General features: G+C 43.6%; 1 pseudogene; it reads left to right on the plus strand.

Annotated features, from left to right (window-relative positions):
* LOC139757743 (protein O-mannosyl-transferase TMTC1-like) overlaps positions 1-23,982 on the plus strand; it is a 390,520-nt pseudogene that overhangs the window by 358,708 nt on the left and 7,830 nt on the right.

Genomic DNA, 23,982 nt, shown 5'->3' on the forward strand with positions numbered 1-23,982 from the left:
GGCACATGCTCTACCGCTTCTGAAACCACACTGCTCTTCCCAATTCGATGCTTCGTACATACATACCTTCACCCTCTTCATCGATACACTCCCACATAATTTCCCAGGAATACTCTACAAACTTATGACTCTGTAGTTTGAACTCTCACCTTTATCCACTTTGCCTTTGTACAATGGCACTATGCGTGGATTTCGCCAATCCTCAGGCAATTCATCAAGATCCATACATACATGTAACATCCTTACCAACCATTAACATCCTTACACAGTCACCCACTTTCTTGATAGATTCAACTGCAATACCATCCAAATCAACCGCCTTGCAGGATTTCATCATTGCAAAGCTTTCACTACCTCTTCTCTCTTAACCAAACCATTCTCCCTGACCCCTCTCGCTCACAGCACCTCGCCAAAAACACCCTACATCTGCCACTGTGTCATCAAACACATTTAACAAACCTTCAAAATATTCACTCCATCTCCTTCTCACTTCATCACTACTTGTTATTACTTCCCCCACTTGCCTCCTTCAAATGAGGTAAAGTCCCCTTTTCTTCAATTAACTTTGGCAATATACTGAAATGGTTTATTGATTAGATACGTTTGGAAATACACTTGATGAATACTTAATTTCAGATCCTCGACGAACGTTAGTTACGCCTCCTCCTTCTCTTTCAGTCACTTGTATACCTTTCTTCTCTTGCCACACTAACCTCCTGATATCTTCCACTAACACAAACATCCTCGAAAGAACCCAACGTTATCTTGTGAACTGCACGTGACTCAGCCTCACACCAGTCGCCTATTTGCCACTCTGCCGCACGCTGATTAACTCTTTACATCACTTCTTCACCCTACCTCACCCTTCCCTGGTCCATACTCCCATATGGCATCACACCACTTGTTACGTAACGCAACCCATCTCGGTGTTGTGTTACTCTGCCTCGCCATATCTGACCTGCTGTAGGTGACCATAGTACGTCACCTCCCACGGTGCTACCTGACCCACCGTCACACTACTAACTTCCATACTGAACCACGAGTTATGTTACAACGTATGGTCAACTAAGGTAAAGGCTATTAAAGATGTCGTTTATCTGTAGCCAGCAGGATTACTTTCATCTACTCGTCTGGGCATTGGCAATTCGTGAGCGACGGTTACGCAGTGAGCCAGCACTTACGAGGCTGTCGAGCTGCAGTCTTTGGCCCAGTTAGCTGTCTTTTTTATTTCCTGCTTTACCCAGAGGCGGGATGGTGGCTCTCAGTGCACAAACAGACAGCCTCTCCATCACCATGTCATACATAACACATGACAGCACCTAACTCCCCCGCTCGTTCTTCGTAAACCTATCCCTGCCTTTTAACAATGTTTTTTTTCTCAGAAACACTCGTAAATATGTCAAAAAAACTGCTCTCTCTCTCTCTCTCTCTCTCTCTCTCTCTCTCTCTCTCTCTCTCTCTCTCTCTCTCTCTCTCTCTCTCTCTCTCTCTCTCTCTCTCTCTCTCTCTCTCCTGATCATGTAAAAATGACGACTTCATGAACTGTACATAAGATCAGCGTTCAAACATAGCCCTTGTTACCCTCCGTGATAACAATATCTGATATAATTGGACCACCACAGTAACAGCGTCACGTGTGTTGCGCTCATGACCTGAGCGAGCGATGAGTGTGTACCACCTGTGTGTGTCGGGCCATCAGGATCACGCTACCTGGGTGTTCACTGCTGACGACCCTGGTGATACATGGTGACACAAGGTCGTCTGCTGTGCCGTCCGTCAGTTCGTCGTCAAGTTTGCGTGTTTACATTATATGATGATCATGTTCTCTGTTTTACCATCACTCCTCACACCTGTTCTCTCTCATCTCTTCCTTCTCCTCTCCATTTCTTTCCTCTCCTTCTTCATCTAACTCTCCCCATTCCTCCGATCCCTTCTCCACCTCCCTCCTAGTCTGTGTCTCCTTCCCCTCCTGTACATAAGCAGTCAGGTTAGTGTACCTGGAGACTGACGCTGGACGATCTTATAATGTGCAAGAAGGTAACGTTTCTTTAGCGGGGGAGTTATTGCTGCAGGAAGAAGAGCAGCTGGAGAGAGAGAGAGAGAGAGAGAGAGAGAGAGAGAGAGAGAGAGAGAGAGAGAGAGGGAGGGAGAGAGAGAGAGAGAGAGAGAGAGAGAGAGAGAGAGAGAGAGAGGGAGGGAGGGAGGGAGAGAGAGAGAGAGAGAGAGGGAGGGAGGGAGGGAGAGAGAATGGGGGAATGGAGAGGGAGTCAGAGGGATGAATAGATGTTTGAGGAGAAGATGTGAGAGGATTAGTGTGATACTGAGCCGTGTGTGTGTGTGTGTGTGTGTGTGTGTGTGTGTGTGTGTGTGGCTGTTTGGCCGACGGGAAAGGAGAAAATTATATGCTTTAGTGAAAGAAGATGAACGAGTGTGTGGATGAGGAATACTGGAGGGAGAGAAGAGGGTTGTGTGTGTTGAAGGCTGGGAGGAGGGTTGTGTGTGTCGGAGGATAGGAGGAGGGTTGTGTGTGTCGGAGGATAGGAGGAGGGTTGTGTGTGTCGGAGGCTGGGAGGAGGGTTGTGTGTGTTGGAGGATGGGAGGAGGGTTGTGTGTGTCGGAGGCTGGGAGGAGGGTTGTGTGTGTCGGAGGATGGGAGGAGGGTTGTGTGTGTTGGAGGCTGGGAGGAGGGTTGTGTGTGTTGGAGGATGGGAGGAGGGTTGTGTGTGTCGGAGGCTGGGAGGAGGGTTGTGTGTGTCGGAGGATAGGAGGAGGGTTGTGTGTGTCGGAGGATAGGAGGAGGGTTGTGTGTGTCGGAGGCTGGGAGGAGGGTTGTGTGTGTCGGAGGCTGGGAGGAGGGTTGTGTGTGTCGGAGGCTGGGAGGAGGGTTATGTGTGTCGGAGGATAGGAGGAGGGTTGTGTGTGTCGGAGGCTGGGAGGAGGGTTGTGTGTGTCGGAGGCTGGGAGGAGGGTTGTGTGTGTCGGAGGATGGGAGGAGGGTTGTGTGTGTCGGAGGATAGGAGGAGGGTTGGAAAACTTATAGAAAACATTTTGTAAACGATGTAGAAAACAATTATTTGATAAACGATTTTCATATTGGTTATCGACAATACCTACTTCTTTACTTTTTTATATAATTGTCATTTGTGGCGAAAGTAAAGCAGTTCACGTCATCTATCTCGAATCAAGTGGCAGTGATGGCGTTGTACTGCGAAGGATAGGGAAATGAATTGACTGGCCACAAACATAGAGTGGTGATTAATGATCAATCCTTAAAATGACTATATGTAACTAGAGTGGTAATCAATGATCGATCCTCAGAATGACTAACCAAAGTGGTAATCAATGATTAATCCTCAGAGTGATTAGACGAAACAAGTGAAGTGTCACATGGACCATTGTTGACAGTTCTCTGTCTCAGATATATATATATATATATATATATATATATATATATATATATATATATATATATATATATATATGAAGGTTTGTTGAATGTGTTTGATGATAGAGTGGCAGATATAGGGTGTTTTGGTCGAGGTGGTGTGCAAAGTGAGAGGGTTAGGAAAAAATGATTTGGTAAACAGAGAAGTGGTAGTAAAAGCTTTGCGGAAGATGAAAGCCGGTAAGGCAGCGAGTTTGGATGGTATTGCAGTGGAATTTATTAAAATAGGGGGTGACTGTATTATTGTCTGGTTAGTAAGGTTATTTAATGTTTGTATGACTCATGGTGAGGTGCCTGAGGATTGGCGGAATGCGTGCATAGTACCATTGTACAAAGGCAAAGGGGATAAAAGTGAGTGCTCAAATTACAGAGGTATAAGTTTGTTGGGGAAGAGCAGTGTGGTTTCAGAAGTGGTAGAGGATGTGTGGATCAGGTGTTTGCTTTGAAGAATGTATGTGAGAAATACTTAGAAAAGCAAAGGGATTTGTATGTAGCATTCATGGATCTGGAGAAGGCATATGATAGAGTTGATAGAGATGCTCTGTGGAAGGTATTAAGAATATATGGTGTGGGAGGCAAGTTGTTAGAAGCAGTGAAAAGTTTTTATCGAGGATGTAAGGCATGTGTACGTGTAGGAAGAGAGGAAAGTGATTGGTTCTCAGTGAATGTAGGTTTGCGGCAGGGGTGTGTGATGTCTCCATGGTTGTTTAATTTGTTTATGGATGGGGTTGTTAGGGAGGTGAATGCAAGAGTTTTGGAAAGAGGGACAAGTATGAAGTCTGTTGGGGATGAGAGAGCTTGGGAAGTGAGTCAGTTGTTGTTCGCTGATGATACAGCGCTGGTGGCTGATTCATGTGAGAAACTGCAGAAGCTGGTGACTGAGTTTGGTAAAGTGTGTGAAAGAAGAAAGTTAAGAGTAAATGTGAATAAGAGCAAGGTTATTAGGTACAGTAGGGTTGAGGGTCAAGTCAATTGGGAGGTGAGTTTGAATGGAGAAAAACTGGAGGAAGTGAAGTGTTTTAGATATCTGGGAGTGGATCTGGCAGCGGATGGAACCATGGAAGCGGAAGTGGATCATAGGGTGGGGGAGGGGGCGAAAATTCTGGGAGCCTTGAAGAATGTGTGGAAGTCGAGAACATTATCTCGGAAAGCAAAAATGGGTATGTTTGAAGGAATAGTGGTTCCAACAATGTTGTTTGGTTGCGAGGCGTGGGCTATGGATAGAGTTGTGCGCAGGAGGATGGATGTGCTGGAAATGAGATGTTTGAGGACAATGTGTGGTGTGAGGTGGTTTGATCGAGTAAGTAACGTAAGGGTAAGAGAGATGTGTGGAAATAAAAAGAGCGTGGTTGAGAGAGCAGAAGAGGGTGTTTTGAAATGGTTTGGGCACATGGAGAGAATGAGTGAGGAAAGATTGACCAAGAGGATATATGTGTCGGAGGTGGAGGGAACGAGGAGAAGAGGGAGACCAAATTGGAGGTGGAAAGATAGAGTGAAAAAGATTTTGTGTGATCGGGGCCTGAACATGCAGGAGGGTGAAAGGAGGGCAAGGAATAGAGTGAATTGGATCGATGTGGTATACCGGGGTTGACGTGCTGTCAGTGGATTGAATCAAGGCATGTGAAGCGTCTGGGGTAAACCATGGAAAGCTGTATAGGTATGCATATTTGCGTGTGTGGACGTATGTATATACATGTGTATGGGGGTGGGTTGGGCCATGTCTTTCGTCTGTTTCCTTGCGCTACCTCGCAAACGCGGGAGACAGCGACAAAGCAAAAAAAATAAAAAGTTTGTTGAGTATTCCTGGTAAATTATATGGGAGGGTATTGATTGAGAGGGTGAAGGCATGTACAGAGCATCAGATTGGGGAAGAGCAGTGTGGTTTCAGAAGTGGTAGAGGATGTGTGGATCAGGTGTTTGCTTTGAAGAATGTATGTGAGAAATACTTAGAAAAGCAAATGGATTTGTATGTAGCATTTATGGATCTGGAGAAGGCATATGATAGAGTTGATAGAGATGCTCTGTGGAAGGTATTAAGAATATATGGTGTGGGAGGCAAGTTGTTAGAAGCAGTGAAAAGTTTTTATCGAGGATGTAAGGCATGTGTACGTGTAGGAAGAGAGGAAAGTGATTGGTTCTCAGTGATTGTAGGTTTGCGGCAGGGGTGTGTGATGTCCCCATGGTTGTTTAATTTGTTTATGGATGGGGTTGTTAGGGAGGTAAATGCAAGAGTTTTGGAAAGAGGGGCAAGTATGAAGACTGTTGGGGATGTGAGAGCTTGGGAAGTGAGTCAGTTATTGTTCGCTGATGATACAGCGCTGGTGGCTGATTCATGTGAGAAACTGCAGAAGCTGGTGACTGAGTTTGGTAAAGTGTGTGAAAGAAGAAAGTTAAGAGTAAATGTGAATAAGAGCAAGGTTATTAGGTACAGTAGGGTTGAGGGTCAAGTCAATTGGGAGGTAAGTTTGAATGGAGCAATACTGGAGGAAGTAAAGTGTTTTAGATATGTGGGAGTGGATCTGGCAGCGGATGGAACCATGGAAGCGGAAGTGGATCATAGGGTGGGGGAGGGGGCGAAAATCCTGGGAGCCTTGAAGAATGTGTGGAAGTCGAGAACATTATCTCGGAAAGCAAAAATGGGTATGTTTGAAGGAATAGTGGTTCCAACTATGTTGTATGGTTGCGAGGCGTGGGCTATGGATAGAGTTGTGCGCAGGAGGATGGATGTGCTGGAAATGAGATGTTTGAGGACAGTGTGTGGTGTGAGGTGGTTTGATCGAGTAAGTAACATAAGGGTAAGAGAGATGTGTGGAAATAAAAAGAGCGTGGTTGAGAGAGCAGAAGAGGGTGTTTTGAAATGGTTTGGGCACATGGAGAGAATGAGTGAGGAAAGATTGACCAAGAGGATAGATGTGTCGGAGGTGGAGGGAACGAGGAGAAGTAGGAGACCAAATTGGAGGTGGAAAGATGGAGTGAAAAAGATTTTGTGTGATCGGGGCCTGAACATGCAGGAGGGTGAAAGGAGGGCAAGGAATAGAGTGAATTGGATCGATGTGGTATACCGGGGTTGACGTGCTGTCAGTGGATTGAATCAGGGCATGTGAAGCGTCTGGGGTAAACCATGGAAAGCTGTGTAGGTATGTATATTTGCGTGTGTGGACGTGTATGCATATACATGTGTATGGGGGTGGGTTGGGCCATTTCTTTCGTCTGTTTCCTTGCGCTACCTCGCAAACGCGGGAGACAGCGACAAAGCAAAAAAAAAAAAAAAAATATATATATATATATATATATATATATATATATATATATATATATATATATATATATATATATATATATATATATATATACTCCTGTTTCAGGAGTACTGCTACTCCTTCCCTTGCTCTTGTCCTCTTACTAACCCCTGACTTAACTCCCAAACCACTCTTCCCCTTTACCCTTGAGCTTCGTTTCACTCAGAGCCAAAACATCCAGGTTCCTTTCCTCAAACATACTACCTGTCTCTCCTTTTTTCACATCTTGTTTACATCCACACACATTTAGACACCCCAGTCTGAGCCTTCGAGGAGGATGAGCACTCCCCGCGTGACTCCTTCATCTGTTTCCCATTTTAGAAAGTTAAAAAGTACAAGGAGGGGAGGATTTCCGGCCCCCCCCGCTCCCGTCCCCTCTAGTCGCCTAGTTGTGGGAGTATGTGATAGAATGTAAGAAAGTAAATTCTCGATTAATATGGGTAAAACTGAAAGTTGATGGAGAGAGATGGGTGATTATTTGTACATATGCACCTGGGCATGAGAAGAAAGATCATGAGAGGCAAGTGTTTTGGGAGCAGCTGAATGAGTGTGTTAGTGGTTTTGATGCACGAGACCGGGTACTATTATAGTGATGGGTGATTTGAATGCAAAGGTGAGTAATGTGGCAGTTGAGGGAATAATTGGTATGCATGGGGTGTTCAGTGTTGTAAATGGAAATGGTGAAGAGCTTGTAGATTTATGTGCTGAAAAAGGACTGGTGATTGGGAATACCTGGTTTTTTTAAAAAGCGAGATAAACATAAGTATACGTATGTAAGTAGGAGAGATGGCCAGAGAGCGTTATTGGATTACGTGTTAATTGACAGGCGCGCGAAAGAGAGACTTTTGGATGTTAATTTGCTGAGAGGTGCAACTGGAGGGATGTCTGATCATTATCTTGTGGAGGCTAAGGTGAAGATTTGTATGGGTTTTCAGAAAAGAAGAGTGAATGTTGGGGTGAAGAGGGTGGTGAGAGTAAGTGAGCTTGGGAAGGAGACTTGTGTGAGGAAGTACCAGGAGAGACTGAGTACAGAATGGAAAAAGGTGAGAACAATGGAAGTAAGGGGAGTGGGGGAGGAATGGGATGTATTTAGGGAATCAGTGATGGATTGCGCAAAAGATTCTTGTGTCATGTGAAGAGTGGGAGGTGGGTTGATTAGAAAGGGTAGTGAGTGGTGGGATGAAGAAGTAAGAGTATTAGTGAAAGAGAAGAGAGAGGCATTTGGACGGTTTTTGCAGGGAAAAAATGCAATTGATTGGGAGATGTATAAAAGAAAGAGACAGGAGGTCAAGAGAAAGGTGCAAGAGGTGAAAAAGAGGGCAAATGAGAGTTGGGGTGAGAGAGTATCATTAAATTTTAGGGAGAATAAAAAGATGGTCTGGAAGGAGGTAAATAAAGCGCGTAAGACAAGGGAGCAAATGGGAACTTCAGTGAAGGGCGCAAATGGGGAGGTGATAACAAGTAGTGGTGATGTGAGAAGGAGATGGAGTGAGTATTTTGAAGGTTTGTTGAATGTGTTTGATGATAGAGTGGCAGATATAGGGTGTTTTGGTCGAGGTGGTGTGCAAAGTGAGAGGGTTAGGGAAAATGATTTGGTAAACAGAGAAGAGGTAGTAAAAGCTTTGCGGAAGATGAAAGCCGGCAAGGCAGCAGGTATGGATGGTATTGCAGTGGAATTTATTAAAAAAGGGGTGACTGTATTATTGACTGGTTGGTAAGGTTATTTAATGTATGTATGACTCATGGTGAGGTGCCTGAGGATTGGCGGAATGCGTGCATAGTGCCATTGTACAAAAGCAAAGGGGATAAGAGTGAGTGCTCAAATTACAGAGGTATAAGTTTGTTGAGTATTCCTGTTAAATTACATGGGAGGGTGTTAATTGAGAGGGTGAAGGCATGTACAGAGCATCAGATTGGGGAAGAGCAGTGTGGTTTCAGAAGTGGTAGAGGATGTGTGGATCAGATGTTTGCTTTGAAGAATGTATGTGAGAAATACTTAGAAAAGCAAATGGATTTGTATGTAGCATTTATGGATCTGGAGAAGGCATATGATAGAGTTGATAGAGATGCTCTGTGGAAGGTATTAAGAATATATGGTGTGGGAGGCAAGTTGTTAGAAGCAGTGAAAAGTTTTTATCGAGGATGTACGGCATGTGTACGTGTAGGAAGAGAGGAAAGTGATTGGTTCTCAGTGAATGTAGGTTTGCGGCAGGGGTGTGTGATGTCTCCATGGTTGTTTAATTTGTTTATGGATGGGGTTGTTAGGGAGGTAAATGCAAGAGTTTTGGAAAGAGGGGCAAGTATTAAGTCTGTTGTGGATGAGAGAGCTTGGGAAGTGAGTCAGTTGTTGTTCGCTGATGATACAGTGCTGGTGGCTGATTCATGTGAGAAACTGCAGAAGCTGGTGACTGAGTTTGGTAAAGTGTGTGAAAGAAGAAATTTAAGAGTAAAGTTAAGAGTAAATGTGAATAAGAGCAAGGTTATTAGGTACAGTAGGGTTGAGGGTCAAGTCAATTGGGAAGTAAGTTTGAATGGAGCAAAACTGGAGGAAGTAAAGTGTTTTAGATATGTGGGAGTGGATCTGGCAGCGGATGGAACCATGGAAGCGGAAGTGGATCATAGGGTGGGGGTTAGTGGATCATAGGGTGGGGAAGGGGGCGAAAATCTTGGGAGCCTTGAAGAATTATCTCGGAAAGCAAAAATGGGTATGTTTGAAGGAATAGTGGTTCCAACAATGTTGTATGGTTGCGAGGCGTGGGCTATGGATAGAGCAGGAGGATGGATGTGCTGGAAATGAGATGTTTGAGGACAATGTGTGGTGTGAGGTGGTTTGATCGAGTAAGTAACGTAAGGGTAAGAGAGATGTGTGGAAATAAAAAGAGCGTGGTTGAGAGAGCAGAAGAGGGTGTTTTGAAATGGTTTGGGCACATGGAGAGAATGAGTGAGGAAAGATTGACCAAGAGGATATATGTGTCGGAGGTGGAGGGAACGAGGAGAAGTGGGAGACCAAATTGGAGGTGGAAAGATGGAGTGAAAAAGATTTTGTGTGATCGGGGCCTGAACATGCAGGAGGGTGAAAGGAGGGCAAGGAATAGAGTGAATTGGATCGATGTGGTATACTGGGGTTGACGTGCTGTCAGTGGATTGAATCAGGGCATGTGAAGCGTCTGGGGTAAACCATGGAAAGCTGTGTAGGTATGTATATTTGCGTGTGTGGACGTGTATGTATATACATGTGTATGGGGGTGGGTTGGGCCATTTCTTTCGTCTGTTTCCGTGCGCTACCTCGCAAAGGCGGGAGACAGCGACAAAGCAAAAAAGAAAAAAAAAAAGAAAATATATATATATGTATATATATATATATACGGGAACTTCAGCGACGGAGGCTAATGGGGAGGTGATAACAAGTAGTGGTGATGTGAGAAGGAAAAGGAGTGAGTATTTTGAAGGTTTGTTGAGTGTGTTTGATGATACAGTGGCAGATATAGGGTGTTTTGGACGAGGTGGTGTGCAAAGTGAGAGGGTTAGGGAGAATGATTTGGTAAACAGAGAAGAGGTAGTAAAAGCTTTGCGGAAGATGAAAGCCGGCAAGGCAGCGGTTTTGGATGGTATTGCCGTGGAATTTATTAAAAAGGGGATGACTGTATTGTTGACTGATTGGTAAGGTTATTTTATATATGTACGACTCATGGTGAGGTGCCTGAGGATTGGAGGAATGCTTGCATAGTGCCATTGCACAAAGACAATGGGGATAAAAGTGAGTGCTCAAATTACAGAGATATAAGTTTGTCGAGTATTCCTGGGAAATTACATGGGAGGGTATTGATTGAGAGGGTGAAGGCATGTACAGAGCATCAGATTGGGGAAGAGCAGTGTGGTTTCAGAAGTGGTAGAGGATGTGTGGATCAGATGTTTGCTTTGAAGAATGTATGTGAGAAATACTTAGAAAAGCAAATGGATTTGTATGTAGCATTTATGAATCTATATAAGGTATATGATAGAGTTGATAGAGATGCTCTGTAGAAGGTATTAAGAATATATGGTGTGGGAGGCAAGTTATTAGAAGCAGTGAAAAGCTTTTATCACGGATGTAAGGCATGTGTACGTGTAGGAAGAGAGGAAAGTGATGTCTTCATGGTTGTTTGATTCGGTTGTTTAATTTAATGAGGTTGTTAGAGAGGTGAATGCAAGAGTTTTCGAAAGAGGGGCAATTATGCAGTCTGTTGTGGATGAGAGAGCTTGGGAAGTGAGTCAGTTGTTGTTCGCTGATGATACAGCGCTGGTGGCTGATTCATGTGAGAAACTGCAGAAGCTGCTGACTGAGTTAGGTAAAGTGTGTGAAAGATGAAAGCTGAGAGTAAATGTGAATAAGAGCAAGGTTATTAGGTACAGTAAGGTTGAGGGACAAGTCAGTTGGGAGGTAAGTTTGAATGGAGAAAAACTGGAGGAAGTGAAGTGTTTTAGATATCTGGGAGTGGATTTGACAGCGGATGGAACCATGGAAGTGGAAGTGAATCATGGGGTGGGGGAGGGGGCGAAAATTCTTGGAGCGTTGAAGAATGTGTGGAAGTCGAGAACATTATCTCGGAAAACAAAAATGGGTATGTTTGAAGGAGTAGTTGTTCCAACAATGTTATATGGTTGCGAGGCGTGGGCTATAGGTAGAGTTGTGCGGAGGAGGGTGGATGTGCTGGAAATGAGATGTTTGAGGACAATATGTGGTGTGAGGTGGTTTGATCGAGTAAGTAATAATGGGGTAAGAGAGATGTGTGGTAATAAAAAGATTGTGGTTGAAAGAGCAGAAGAGGGTGTTTTGAAATGGTTTGGTCACATGGAGAGAATGAGCGAGGAAAGATTGACCAAGAGGATATATGTGTCAGAGGTGGAGGGAACGAGGAGAAGTGGGAGTCCAAATTGGAGGTGGAAAGATGGAGTGAAAAAGATTTTGAGTGATCGGGGCCTGAACATGCAGTAGGGTGAAAGGCGTGCAAGGAATAGAGTGAATTGGAACGATGTGGTATGCCGGGGTCGACGTGCTGTCAATGGATTGAACCAGGGCGGGTGAAGCGTCTGGGGTGAACCATGGAAAGTTTTGTGGGGCCTGGATGTGGAAAGGGAGCTGTGGTTTCAGTGCATTACACATGACAGCTAGAGACTGAGTGTGAACGAATGGGGCCTTTGTTGTCTTTTCCTAGCGCTACCTCGCGCATATGCAGGGGGAGATGGTTGTTATTTCAAGTGTGGCAGGGTGGCGATGGAAATGAATAAAGGCAGACAGTATGAATTATGTGCATGTGTATATATGTATAGGTATATATATATATATATATATATATTGTTGGAAGCAGTGAAAAGTTTTTATCGAGGATGTAAGGCATGTGTACGTGTAGGAAGAGAGGAAAGTGATTGGTTCTCAGTGAATGTAGGTTTGCGGCAGGGGTGTGTGATGTCTCCATGGTTGTTTAATTTGTTTATGGATGGGGTTGTAAGGGAGGTAAATGCAAGAGTCCTGGAAAGAGGGGCAAGTATGAAGTCTGTTGGGGATGAGAGAGCTTGGGAAGTGAGTCAGTTGTTGTTCGCTGATGATACAGCGCTGGTGGCTGATTCATGTGAGAAACTGCAGAAGCTGGTGACTGAGTTTGGTAAAGTGTGTGGAAGAAGAAAGTTGAGAGTAAATGTGAATAAGAGCAAGGTTATTAGGTACAGTAGGGGTGAGGGTCAAGTCAATTGGGAGGTGAGTTTGAATGGAGAAAAACTGGAGGAAGTGAAGTGTTTTAGATATCTGGGAGTGGATCTGTCAGCGGATGGAACCATGGAAGCGGAAGTGGATCATAGGGTGGGGGAGGGGGCGAAAATTTTGGGAGCCTTGAAAAATGTGTGGAAGTCGAGGACATTATCTCGGAAAGCAAAAATGGGTATGTTTGAGGGAATAGTGGTTCCAACAATGTTGTATGGTTGCGAGGCGTGGGCTATGGATAGAGATGTGCGCAGGAGGATGGATGTGCTGGAAATGAGATGTTTGAGGACAATGTGTGGTGTGAGGTGGTTTGATCGAGTAAGTAACGTAAGGGTAAGAGAGATGTGTGGAAATAAAAAGAGCGTGGTTGAGAGAGCAGAAGAGGGTGTTTTGAAATGGTTTGGGCACATGGAGAGAATGAGTGAGGAGAGATTGACCAAGAGGATATATGTGTCGGAGGTGGAGGGAACGAGGAGAAGAGGGAGACCAAATTGGAGGTGGAAAGACGGAGTGAAAAAGATTTTGTGTGATCGGGGCCTGAACATGCAGGAGGGTGAAAGGAGGGCAAGAAATAGAGTGAATTGGAGTCATGTGGTATACAGGGGTTGACGTGCTGTCAGTGGATTGAAGCAAGGCATGTGAAGCGTCTGGGGTAAACCATGGAAAGCTGTGTAGGTATGTATATTTGCGTGTGTGGACGTGTGTATGTACATGTGTATGGGGGGGGGGGGGGGGTTGGGCCATTTCTTTCGTCTGTTTCCTTGCGCTACCTCGCAAACGCGGGAGACAGCGACAAAGTATAAAAAAAAAAAAAAAAAAAAAAAATATATATATATATATATATATATACACGTTGAGATGTATAGGTATGTATGTTTGCGTGTGCGGACGTGTATGTATATACATGTGTATGTGGGTGGGTTGGGCCATTCTTTCTGTTTCCTTGCGCTACCTCGCACATCCAGGCCCCACAAAACTTTTTATGGTTTACCCCAGACGCTCCACATACACTGCTTCAATCCTTTACAGCATGTCGACCCCGGTATACCACATCATTTCACCGATCGCTCAAAATCTTTTTCACTCAATCCTTCCACCTCCAATTTGGTCTCCCACTTCTCCTCGTTCCCTCCACCTCTGACACATATATCCTCTTTGCCAATCTTTCCTCACTCATTCTCTCCAAGTGACCAAACCATTTCAATACACCCTCTTCTGCTCTCTCAACCACACTCTTTTTATTACCACACATCTCTCTTACCCTTTCATTACTTACTCGTATATAATCATCTTGTGGGAAATTTGCAGGTGACACTTTTTGGACAAAGGAACAGAGAATGTTTGACGCCACAGAACACCTGGAAGTAAGCTAATGTTAGTAAGTCTGGCGTGTGACCTGCTCACCTCTGACTGGAATGACGCAAAGTAAACTAGATCTCTGATGACACCTGCGTCAGGTGACGCATTACACAGACTGCCTCTCCTCTCTCCACCGCCTTATCTGTTTTTCTGTTTTATTTTTTTTTTTTCTTTCCCTCGTGCATAAGTGATTTATATGCCATCAGTACATAAATGATGCACTTGAAATAGTTGAATCTCTTTGTAAATTACTTGGATTTTATCAAAGATAACATACAACCTCTCAGTCTAACAAACACAGATTTCTTCTCTCTCACTGAACGCTTGCTTACCCTGGCTGGACCTAAGGTTCCAGAGGACTAACATATGACCTTGTCTCCCCTTCAAGGTCGACGGGAGGCAGCACTGAGGCACTATGAGGCGGCGCTGGGGCTGGACCCGAAGCACCCTGTGGCTCTGGTCAACACGGCCAGACTAATGAGGACCCTCCGCCACAACAACCAGGCCGAACTTCTCTACAAGAGGTAAACCGCAGACTGGGAGGCTGTAAAAGAGCATAACAGATGTGTAAAACTTTTACAAATGACCCCAACACCATCCAATTATAGGAAACCTCTTACATGTAATAAATAAGCTGATACACTCAGAGAGGTTGAAACGCAATGTCACTGTAGGACACGCAGGTACATGTAGGGAACCAAACTACTGAGATGATCTACACATGGTGGTGTAGTGATGCCGCTACATAAAGGCATGGCTGAGGTAGAGATCATCCAGAATAGTAAGCTATACAACAGGTGAGACACACGCACTCCTGCTGTTTGAAACTTTGTTGTAAGTGTTGAGAACAGCCATGAACACAACTAGTGATGGGAAGACGATACAAGACTAAATGAACGAGTACCTGCTTTACAGGCTGGTAGCTTGAGGTAAAATGTAAATAGGTTTAGATATTCGACAGAAGTTTGGGTATTTTCATATATAGATGTCTATTTTTCTATAATTGTCCGTCGTTTCCCGCGTGAAAGAAGTAACGCTAGGAACGGACGAAGAAAGACTGCATTTGCTTACACCGATTCTTCAGATGTCATGGGCAATGCACCAGAACCACAGCCCCTTATCCACAACCAGGCCCCACAGATCCTCTCATGGTTTCTTCCAGTCGCTTCACTTGCCTTGTTTTAGTCCATTGACAACATGCCGCCACCTATGCACCACATCGTTCCAATTCAATCTATCCCAAGCACGCCTCTCACCCTCCTGCACGTTCAAGCCCCAATCACTAAGTCTTTTTCATTCTATTTTTCCATCTCCAATTTGGTCTAATGCATCTCCTTTTCCCTTCCGCTTATGACACATATACCCTCTGTCATCTCTCCTCCCAAATTCTTTCCATATGCCAAAACCATTTCAGTATACACACTTCATCTCTCTCAACCACACTCTTCTTAATACCAATATCTCTCTTACCTAATTATCCTCATCCATAGTCCATGTCTCCTATCTATACAGCATCGTTAGAGCTACTGTAGTACCTCCAAAAACACCCACTTTGGCCCTCCCAGATAACTTCTCTTTCCACGCATTCTTCAAAGCTCCCAAAATCTTCGACCCCTCCCTCACCCTGTAACTCATTGCTGCTTACATGGTTCCATTCGCTACGATGTCTATTCCTAGGTGTCTTGAATGCTTCACTTCTTCCAGATTTTCTCCAGTCAGGCTGACATCACAGCTAATGTGTCCCTCTGCCCTGCTAAACTTGATAACCTTACTTTTATTCACATTTCCTCTCAGCTTTCTCCTTTCACACATTCTCCTAAACTCATTCACTAAATTCTGCAGTTTCTCATTCAAATCTGCTACCAGTGCTGTGTCAATAGAGAACATCACCTGACTCACTTCCCAGTTCCCACAACATATATTCATATACTTCCACAAGACGTCTCTATACGCTATCATATGCTACCTCCAGAATCATGAATGCAACATACAAAGCTTTCTATTTCTTTGTTACTTTCTATATCTCAGACACATTCTTCCAAGTAAACACCTGATCCACACTTCCTCTACCACTCCTGAAACCATATTTTTCCTTCCCAGTCTGATGCTTTGTACTTGCCTTCACCCTTTCGACCACCACTCTCCCGTACAGTATTAAGTGCGCTCATCAAATTTGTACTTCTACAATTAGAACACTCACCTTTATACAGTGGCACTAAAACCCAGTTGCCCTCTTTCTTAAGAAATTCAACTTCAGCATCATCCACTCCAAGCCGCCTTGCCACATTTCATCTCACGCAAGGTTTTCACCACCTCTCTTTTCTTCAACGAATCACTTCCCATGACTCACTTCGCATACCTCCCTGACCCAAACACCCTACATCTGCCACGCTATTATCAAACACATTGAACAATCTTTCAAAATACTCACTCCATCTTCTTCTCACCTCATCACCACTTGTTCCATTTTCTCCATTTATCTTTCACCGATGTCCCCCTTGAGATTACTGGTAATCACTCACCCCCAGCTCTCTTTTGCCCTCATTTTCTATCCCTGCACCTTGCTCTTGTAATCACCACACTTCTTCTCCTGTATGTACCACCCAATATTCTCTCTCTCGTTTTTACATTGTCATCCCATCTCTCACTACCTTTTTCTCACCCCCTGTCCTCCCCACTTCACCTTGACATCACTCTCGCTCCTATTAGCATTCCTTCCATGAATACCTTCCATTCTTACTCGATCAGACCACCTCACACCACATATTGAATTCAAACATTCCATTTCCAACACATCAACCTTCCTAGGTACAACCCTATCTATAGCCCATGCCTCGCAACCATTTAACATTGTTGGAACCACTATTCCTTCAAACATACCCATTTTTGCTCTCCGATAACGTTCTCTCCTTTCACACATTCTTCATCGCTCCCAAAACCTTCGCTCCCCTTCCCACCCTATGACTCACTTCCGCTTCTATGGTTCCATTCACTACTAAGATATCTAAAGCACTTCAATTTCTTCAACTTTTCTCCAGTCAAACTTGTATACCAATTATCTTGTCCCTTAACCCTGCTGAACCTAAGAACCTTGCTCTTATTCACATTTACTCTCAACTTTCTCCTTTCACACGCTTTTCCAAACTTAGTCACCAACTTCTGCAGTTTCTCACTCGAATCAGCCACCAGCGCTGTATCATCGGCGAACAACAACTGACTCAACTCCCAAGCCCTCTCATCCACAACAGACTGCATTTTCGCCCCTCTCTCCAAAACCTTTGCATTTACCTCGCTAACCACCCCATCCATGAATAAATTAAACATACCGTACACTGTTGATAGAAACCTCTCTGCATCTAGTAGCTTACCTCCCACACCATATGCACTTAAGACCCTCCACAAAGCATATCTGTCAACTCTATCATATGCTTCTCCAGATCCATGAATGTTACATACATATCCATCTGTTTTTCTAAGTATTTCTGACATACATTCTTCAAAGCAAACACCTGATCCACGCATCCTCTACCACTTCTGAAACCACACTGCTCCTCCCCAATCTAATGCTCTTTACATGCCTTCATCCTCTCAATCAGTACCCTCCCATACAATTTTCGAGGAATACTCAACAAACTTCTGCCTCTGTAGTTTGAACACTAACCTTTATCCCCTTTGCCTTTGTGCAATGCCACTATACATGCATTCCGCCAATCCTCAGGCACTTCACCATGATCCATACATACATCGAATATCTTACCAACTAATCAGTAATACAGTCACCCCCTTTCTTAATAAATTCAACTGCAGTACCCTCCAAACCCCACCGCCTTGCCGGCTTTCATCTTCCACAAAGCTTTCACTACCTCTTCTCTCTTAACCAGACCATTCTCCCTGACCCTCTCACTTCGCACACCAACCCGACCAAAGCACCCTACATCTGCCACTCTGTCATCAAACACGTTCAACAAACCTTTCAAAATACTCGCTCCATCTCTTCACTTCATCACTACCTGTTATCACTTCCCCCCTTGCTCCTTCACCGATGTTTCCATTAGTTCTCTTGTCTTACGCACGTTATTTACCTCCTTCCAAAACATCTTTTTATATTTCCTTAAAATTCAATGATACACCTCACCCCAACTCTCGTTTGCCCTCTTTTTCAACCCTTGCACCTTTCTGGTGACCTCCTGCTGCTATCTCTTATACATCTCCCAGTCATTTGCACTCATTCCTTGTATATATATATATATATGTATATATATATATATATATATATATATATATATATATATATATATATATATATATATATATTCATACTATTCGCCATCTCCCGCACTAGAGATGGCTCCACTTACCAGATACTCTCATAAGCTCCGCTAAACAAGTACCCTTACTTGTTCCACTAAGCAGCCACCTCACATGCAGAACTAACAATATGCTTTGTATGCTCTCCTAACGAGTTGTCCCTTCGCCCCTCTAACTAAATGCTCCCTATATCCCACCAACCAGCCGTCTTCTATGCTTTACTAACCAGATGCCTCCTTTAAGTCCTCTAACTGGTAACTCACTGATCATATTCTCTCTGTTCTCCACCCACTAGTTGATTTTTCAAACCTCGACAACCCATGAAGTGCCCCGCTCACCAGCTGTTCTCTATGTCCTTGTAACCAGCTGCACCTTTGCCTCGTTCCCGGTGCCTCACTAATCAGCTGCCTCCGCCCCAGAGCGCTGGCCGTGGCGTGGGAGCCGGAGATCGGGGAGAGTCTGGGCAAACTGTACCTCAACACCGGACGTTTGGAGGAGGCCGAGGCCACCTTCACCACCGTCCTCCAACACCAGCCCGAGATGCTCTCCTCCAGAGTGTACCTGGTGAGTCTCCCTGGCTGCTGTGGCACAGAGAGAGGGAGAGAGAGAGAGAGAGAGAGCGGGGGTGGGTTATTTCTAAACTGACCTGTTGATAATCCAAAGTAATGTTATCATTTCTCAATAAACGATTTCCATCTTTCACTTACAACCGTCTGTACAATCTTTCCATGGTAGGAATTCTCACTTAAGGTGTGTGGCTTCCTAGTCCCTCTCCAGTGCTTCTATCCTTTGCCCCTGCTCCCTCTACCCTCCCTCTGGCTCCCTAGCCTTTGACCTAAGATCTGTCTTTGCTTGCGATGCTCCTCCGACTTCCTGAGCAAGTGTTGTTCAGGCCACGGGCGACGCTCCCAGGCCAGTGTGGCTCACGGTGTCAGGAGCTGCTGCCTTTGTACCGTTCGTGACATGTGCTGCCAGGAGGAACACCAGGAGCCAGTCTTGCTGGGGAGAGGGTGGGTAAGTCAGGTGTGGGGGAGAATGGGACGTATGGAGCAGGCGGGAGGGGAAGAGGATGAATGGGACAGTTGGAAGGATAGGGAAGCAAATAGGACAAGGTCAGGGGCAAGGGAGACAGATTGGATAGATGGGAGAAGGGACAGATAGGAGGTGTGGAGAAGTGGATCGAGCAGATAGGAGTGTAGGGGGATGGATGGGATAGATGTGAGGTTGAGGGGGATGGATGGGACAGGTGGAGGGAGTGGATGGGAAACATTAGAACTTATCTATTGAAAGGTTCCTGTCTGGCTGATAGATATGTTTTTCTTATTGATCATAACTGATTTCTTACAAATGGATACATAGCCATTTTCTGCTACAATCATTACAATCATCGTGGGATAATATATAGCGATGTTCAGTTGCTGTCGGCAGAATAACTTTCTCATTTCTTCATTGATTCTTATCCCTGTGATTTCCATTTCGCAATATCTGGTCACCAAGGGTTCTAGTTGTTGAAACATCTTAGTCATTGATTCCTTGAGTTCTCTTCAATATTTTGAAAACGTATAGAATGGCTCTTTAATATTTATTTTGTAGGAGAATGAAATGTGTCTAAATCATTATCAAGTATGTATATGGCCAGTTTCACAGTCCCGGTATTAGTCTTGTAGATCTTCCTGGGATTCATCTTATTTTCATCATTTCTTTACCGTAATCTGGATACAAGAACTTCACACAGTACATCACCACAGCATTGTATATCGTGCATTTGTGTTTCTGGGATTCTTTGTGTCTGTTATCTTCACTATGAATCCTCAAACTGTATTTATTTTGTTATAGCATTTCCTCTTTCTTTTGCACCTTTAAGGCCATTGCTAAAATCCTCTCAAGATTCCTTTCTTCAGCTAAGTATATTCATACATTTGGTTCGTACATTCTACGTGAACAACGTTATAGTCTTCTAGATCAAATATCATTTGCCATGGCTCTGATCATTGTAAAGATATTCTTCAACCTATGAAGCATTTGATTGAGAATATATCTGGCATTATTCCCGTCTCTAGATCATCAATAAGGATAATAATGAGAATGGAGACAAGGGTCAATCCCTGTGGTACTCCACTTGTTCTCCGCTTCCAGTCAGCCTCACTGGCTCTATTGTTTACCACCTGCAAGCCAGGGCATGAAGCCGTTCGCATATTTCTCTACTTTTGATCGCCATTTTCAGTATGGCATCTTATCCAAACTTTTCTGAAAGTCTAGAATTTCTTGACGGACCACATCAGATGGTACCCTGTGGTCTCACTTGTGTATGTGATTCAAAAAAAGATGACTCAAGTTGGTGAGGCCGGAAGTGTTTTTACAAAATCCCTGTTGACTTTTTTTTTACGAACATGTTATACTGTTATGTTCTGAAATGGTTGTAGTCTGATCTTGGATGATGAACTCTATATGACTTTTCCCGTTACAGAGATGAAACTTGGTGAATGGAAACGTAAAATGTGTTTCTCAATCGTTTCTTGACGTTAGCGGAACAATTACGTTCACTTCAGTCGCTGGGCAGCTGTATCTTCAGTTGATGATAAGATTTTACTTTTTATCAGCGAATTTATAATCTGTTTACAGACTTCCTCTAAGATCCTAAGTGACCTCGTCTGAGCCAACTGATCTATTAGGGTTTCGCTTCTCAAGATATTATGATGTTTCGTGGCTATTGTGACCGTCAGGTTATGCTTATCCTCCTCTTTACCTTTATATGTTCGGTACAAATTTAGAAGACACTTGACATCTGCTGACGTCAGACCAGAACTGAAGAGTTAGTGTTACAGTGTCGACGCATCCGATGATGTCTTGTGTCACTTCGCCAGTGATCATACAACAGTTAATATCGTGAAGTTTTGGGTTCTCTTTCATCTGAATTATTTCTTGAGATTCTTTTAAGATTCTGCGGTATCGCTCTGTTGAATACGCGTTTAGCTCTCTCTCTCTCTCTCTCTCTCTCTCTCTCTCTCTCTCTCTCTCTCTCTCTCTCTCTCTCTCTCTCTGCAACTTATATTTTTTGTATGTGGAGTTAACGGATGAATTTTGTTTATCATATGCATTATTTTCTTCCTAGTAACTTGTGTCAATTCCTTTGTCGTCCAAGTTAGATTCGTTATAGCTTTCCTCGTCTGGATTGTCTGGTCATTGTTCGTTATACACTTTACTGTACTTCATGTGTGAGGTACACGTTCTTGCATCGTATTATCAGATCTCAACTTGATGGTTTTTGATGCAGTTGACGTAAGGTGGATGATCTTGTGTTAGGATCGTTGTCACAAAACCTGGAAGTGTGCGTTCTTGACTCGTCTCATTATATGATGACTGATATAAAATCTTCGCCCACTTCACATGCATGTATTACCGCAGTGTCTGTAGTAAAGACCAAATCAGAAATGTTTCGGTTTCTTATTATAGCGTCTGTTTGATGTTACAAAGTGCATTTCCAATATGTCTGTCTCGCTATTTGTTACATGGTTTATATGTTAAGAAAATCCCAGTTTGAACAAGGGTTGTTGAACTGTTATGATTACAATCTGGGTCGATTGACTTCATTCAATTTCTCTTTACAACATGCCTTCATGTCCTTTGTCTTATATAGTAGATCTGTAGAACTCAAATTTTTTCTCTGTACTTTGATCTTCGTCGTATACAAAGACATGGTCTTTTTTCGACTACAATTTTATACATTTATTTTCATGACATAAAGTCCTATTTTCTGTGGGTACGACTGTTTCGTAACTACATCATATCTTGTTATTGCTGTTTGAATGAATGAATGAATGAATGAATAAATGAATGCCGATATAGTACCGTGTTTATCCACCACAGTTATGGGAACTAAGTGAGGTTTAGTTTAGATAGCCCATGCGAATAGCTCTTCGCGTTCGGAAGCAATCCTTCCAGCGTTTGCACAAAAGAAACATTATCTTCACTGAAGGACGTATTATGATCGTCTAGAACAACTTCCTCGACCCAGACTACTCGTTTAGGTCGTTTGACCTCACCAACGGTCGACACCTGGTGTCAGGAGGACCTGTATTATGTTCAGGAATAAGATATGTTTTGTTCTAGGTTCACTGGACGTGTTCCTAATGTGTTGCTTTAATATTTTACTGAAACGTGTGGTATGATATCTTACTCAAACGTGTGGTATGATATCTTACTCAAACGTGTGGTATGATATCTTACTCAAACGTGTGGTATGATATCTTACTCAAACGTGTGGTATGATATCTTACTCAAACGTGTGGTATGATATCTTAAACGTGCAATTCTTACATTATATAAGTGGAGTTCATCTCTGCCCAGCACATTCCTGCCACATGTGAAGTCATCTCACAAGTTTAAGTAAATGAATTTCATCCACAACTTTACGAATCTTTCTTAGCCCGCCCTCATCAACACCCAAAACTCTCCCAAAAAGAGGACTGACCTCGTACTTAAGAAGGATGCTGAATATTGCTAGTTTGTCTTCACTTTCCTCATTTAACTTATCTCCCTGTATGTATCCTTGGCTTACGTCGGATTTCTTTAAGCCTACCATGAGTGGCGTCGCTAGTTCCTACTGGAGATAGTTCCAACGTTGTTCCTGCTGTCTCACGAGATCGACGAGGAAGTCATCGAACAATAAAGTTATGGATCTTGACACCTGGGCTACAGTGTCAACCAACCGTTCTTGTTTGTGACCTTGAACAAGTTCTGGTGCCTGACGAGGGAGGCATTAACGTGCCTAACGAGGAAGGCATGAACTAGCACAGTTCTGGGGTCATCAGGGTTTTCTGTGCTTAGTTTTGAGACCTGGTCTGAGCGGCTTGCTATAGTGTTTTTCTTCACTGAGCTTTTCCTGAAAGACTGGAACTCCTCAGTGTCCTTACATCATTCTGCACGAATCGCACGAAGCTCTATGTTTTCAGCCTCGTCAATAACACGTAATCCTTATATATATATATATATATATATATATATATATATATATATATATATATATATATATATATATTATAGGAGGGTATTGATTGAGAGGGTGAAGGCATGTACAGAGCATCAGCAGTGTGGTTTCAGAAGTGGTAGAGGATGTGTGGATCAGGTGTTTTCTTTGCAAAATGTATGTGAGAAATAGAAAAGCAAATGGATTTGTATGTAGCATTTATGGATCTGAAGAAGCCGTACGATAGAGTTGATAGAGATGCTCTGTGGAAGGTATTAAGAGTATATGGTGTGGGAGGCAAGTTGTTAGAAGCAGTAAAAAGTTTTTATCGAGGATGTAAGGCATGTGTACGTGTAGGAAGAGAGGAAAGTGATTGGTTCTCAGTGAATGTAGGTTTGCGGCAGGGGTGTGTGATGTCTCCATGGTTGTTTCATTTGTTTGCGGATGGGGTTGTTAGGGAGGTAAATGCAACAGTTTTGGAGAGAGGGGCAAGTATGCAGTTTGTTGTGGATGAGAGAGCTTGGGAAGTGAGTCAGTTGTTGTTCGCTGATGATACAGCGCTGGAGGCTGATTCATGTGAGAAACTGCAGAAGCTGGTGACTGAGTTTGGTAAAGTGTGTGAAAGAAGAAAGCTGAGAGTAAGTGTGAATAAGAGCAAGGTTATTAGGTACAGTAGGGTTGAAGGACATGTCAGTTGGGAGGTAAGTTTGAATAGAGAAAAACTGGAGGAAGGGAAGTGTTTTAGACATCTGGAAGTCGATTTGGCAGCGGATGGAACCGTGGAAGCGGAAGTGAGTCACAGGGTGGAGGAGGGGACGAAAGTTCTGGGAGCGTTGAAAAATGTGTGGAAGTCGAGAACATAATCTTG

This window comes from Panulirus ornatus, chromosome 28 (genome assembly GCF_036320965.1).
Source record: "Panulirus ornatus isolate Po-2019 chromosome 28, ASM3632096v1, whole genome shotgun sequence".
Lineage (NCBI taxonomy): Eukaryota > Metazoa > Arthropoda > Malacostraca > Decapoda > Palinuridae > Panulirus > Panulirus ornatus.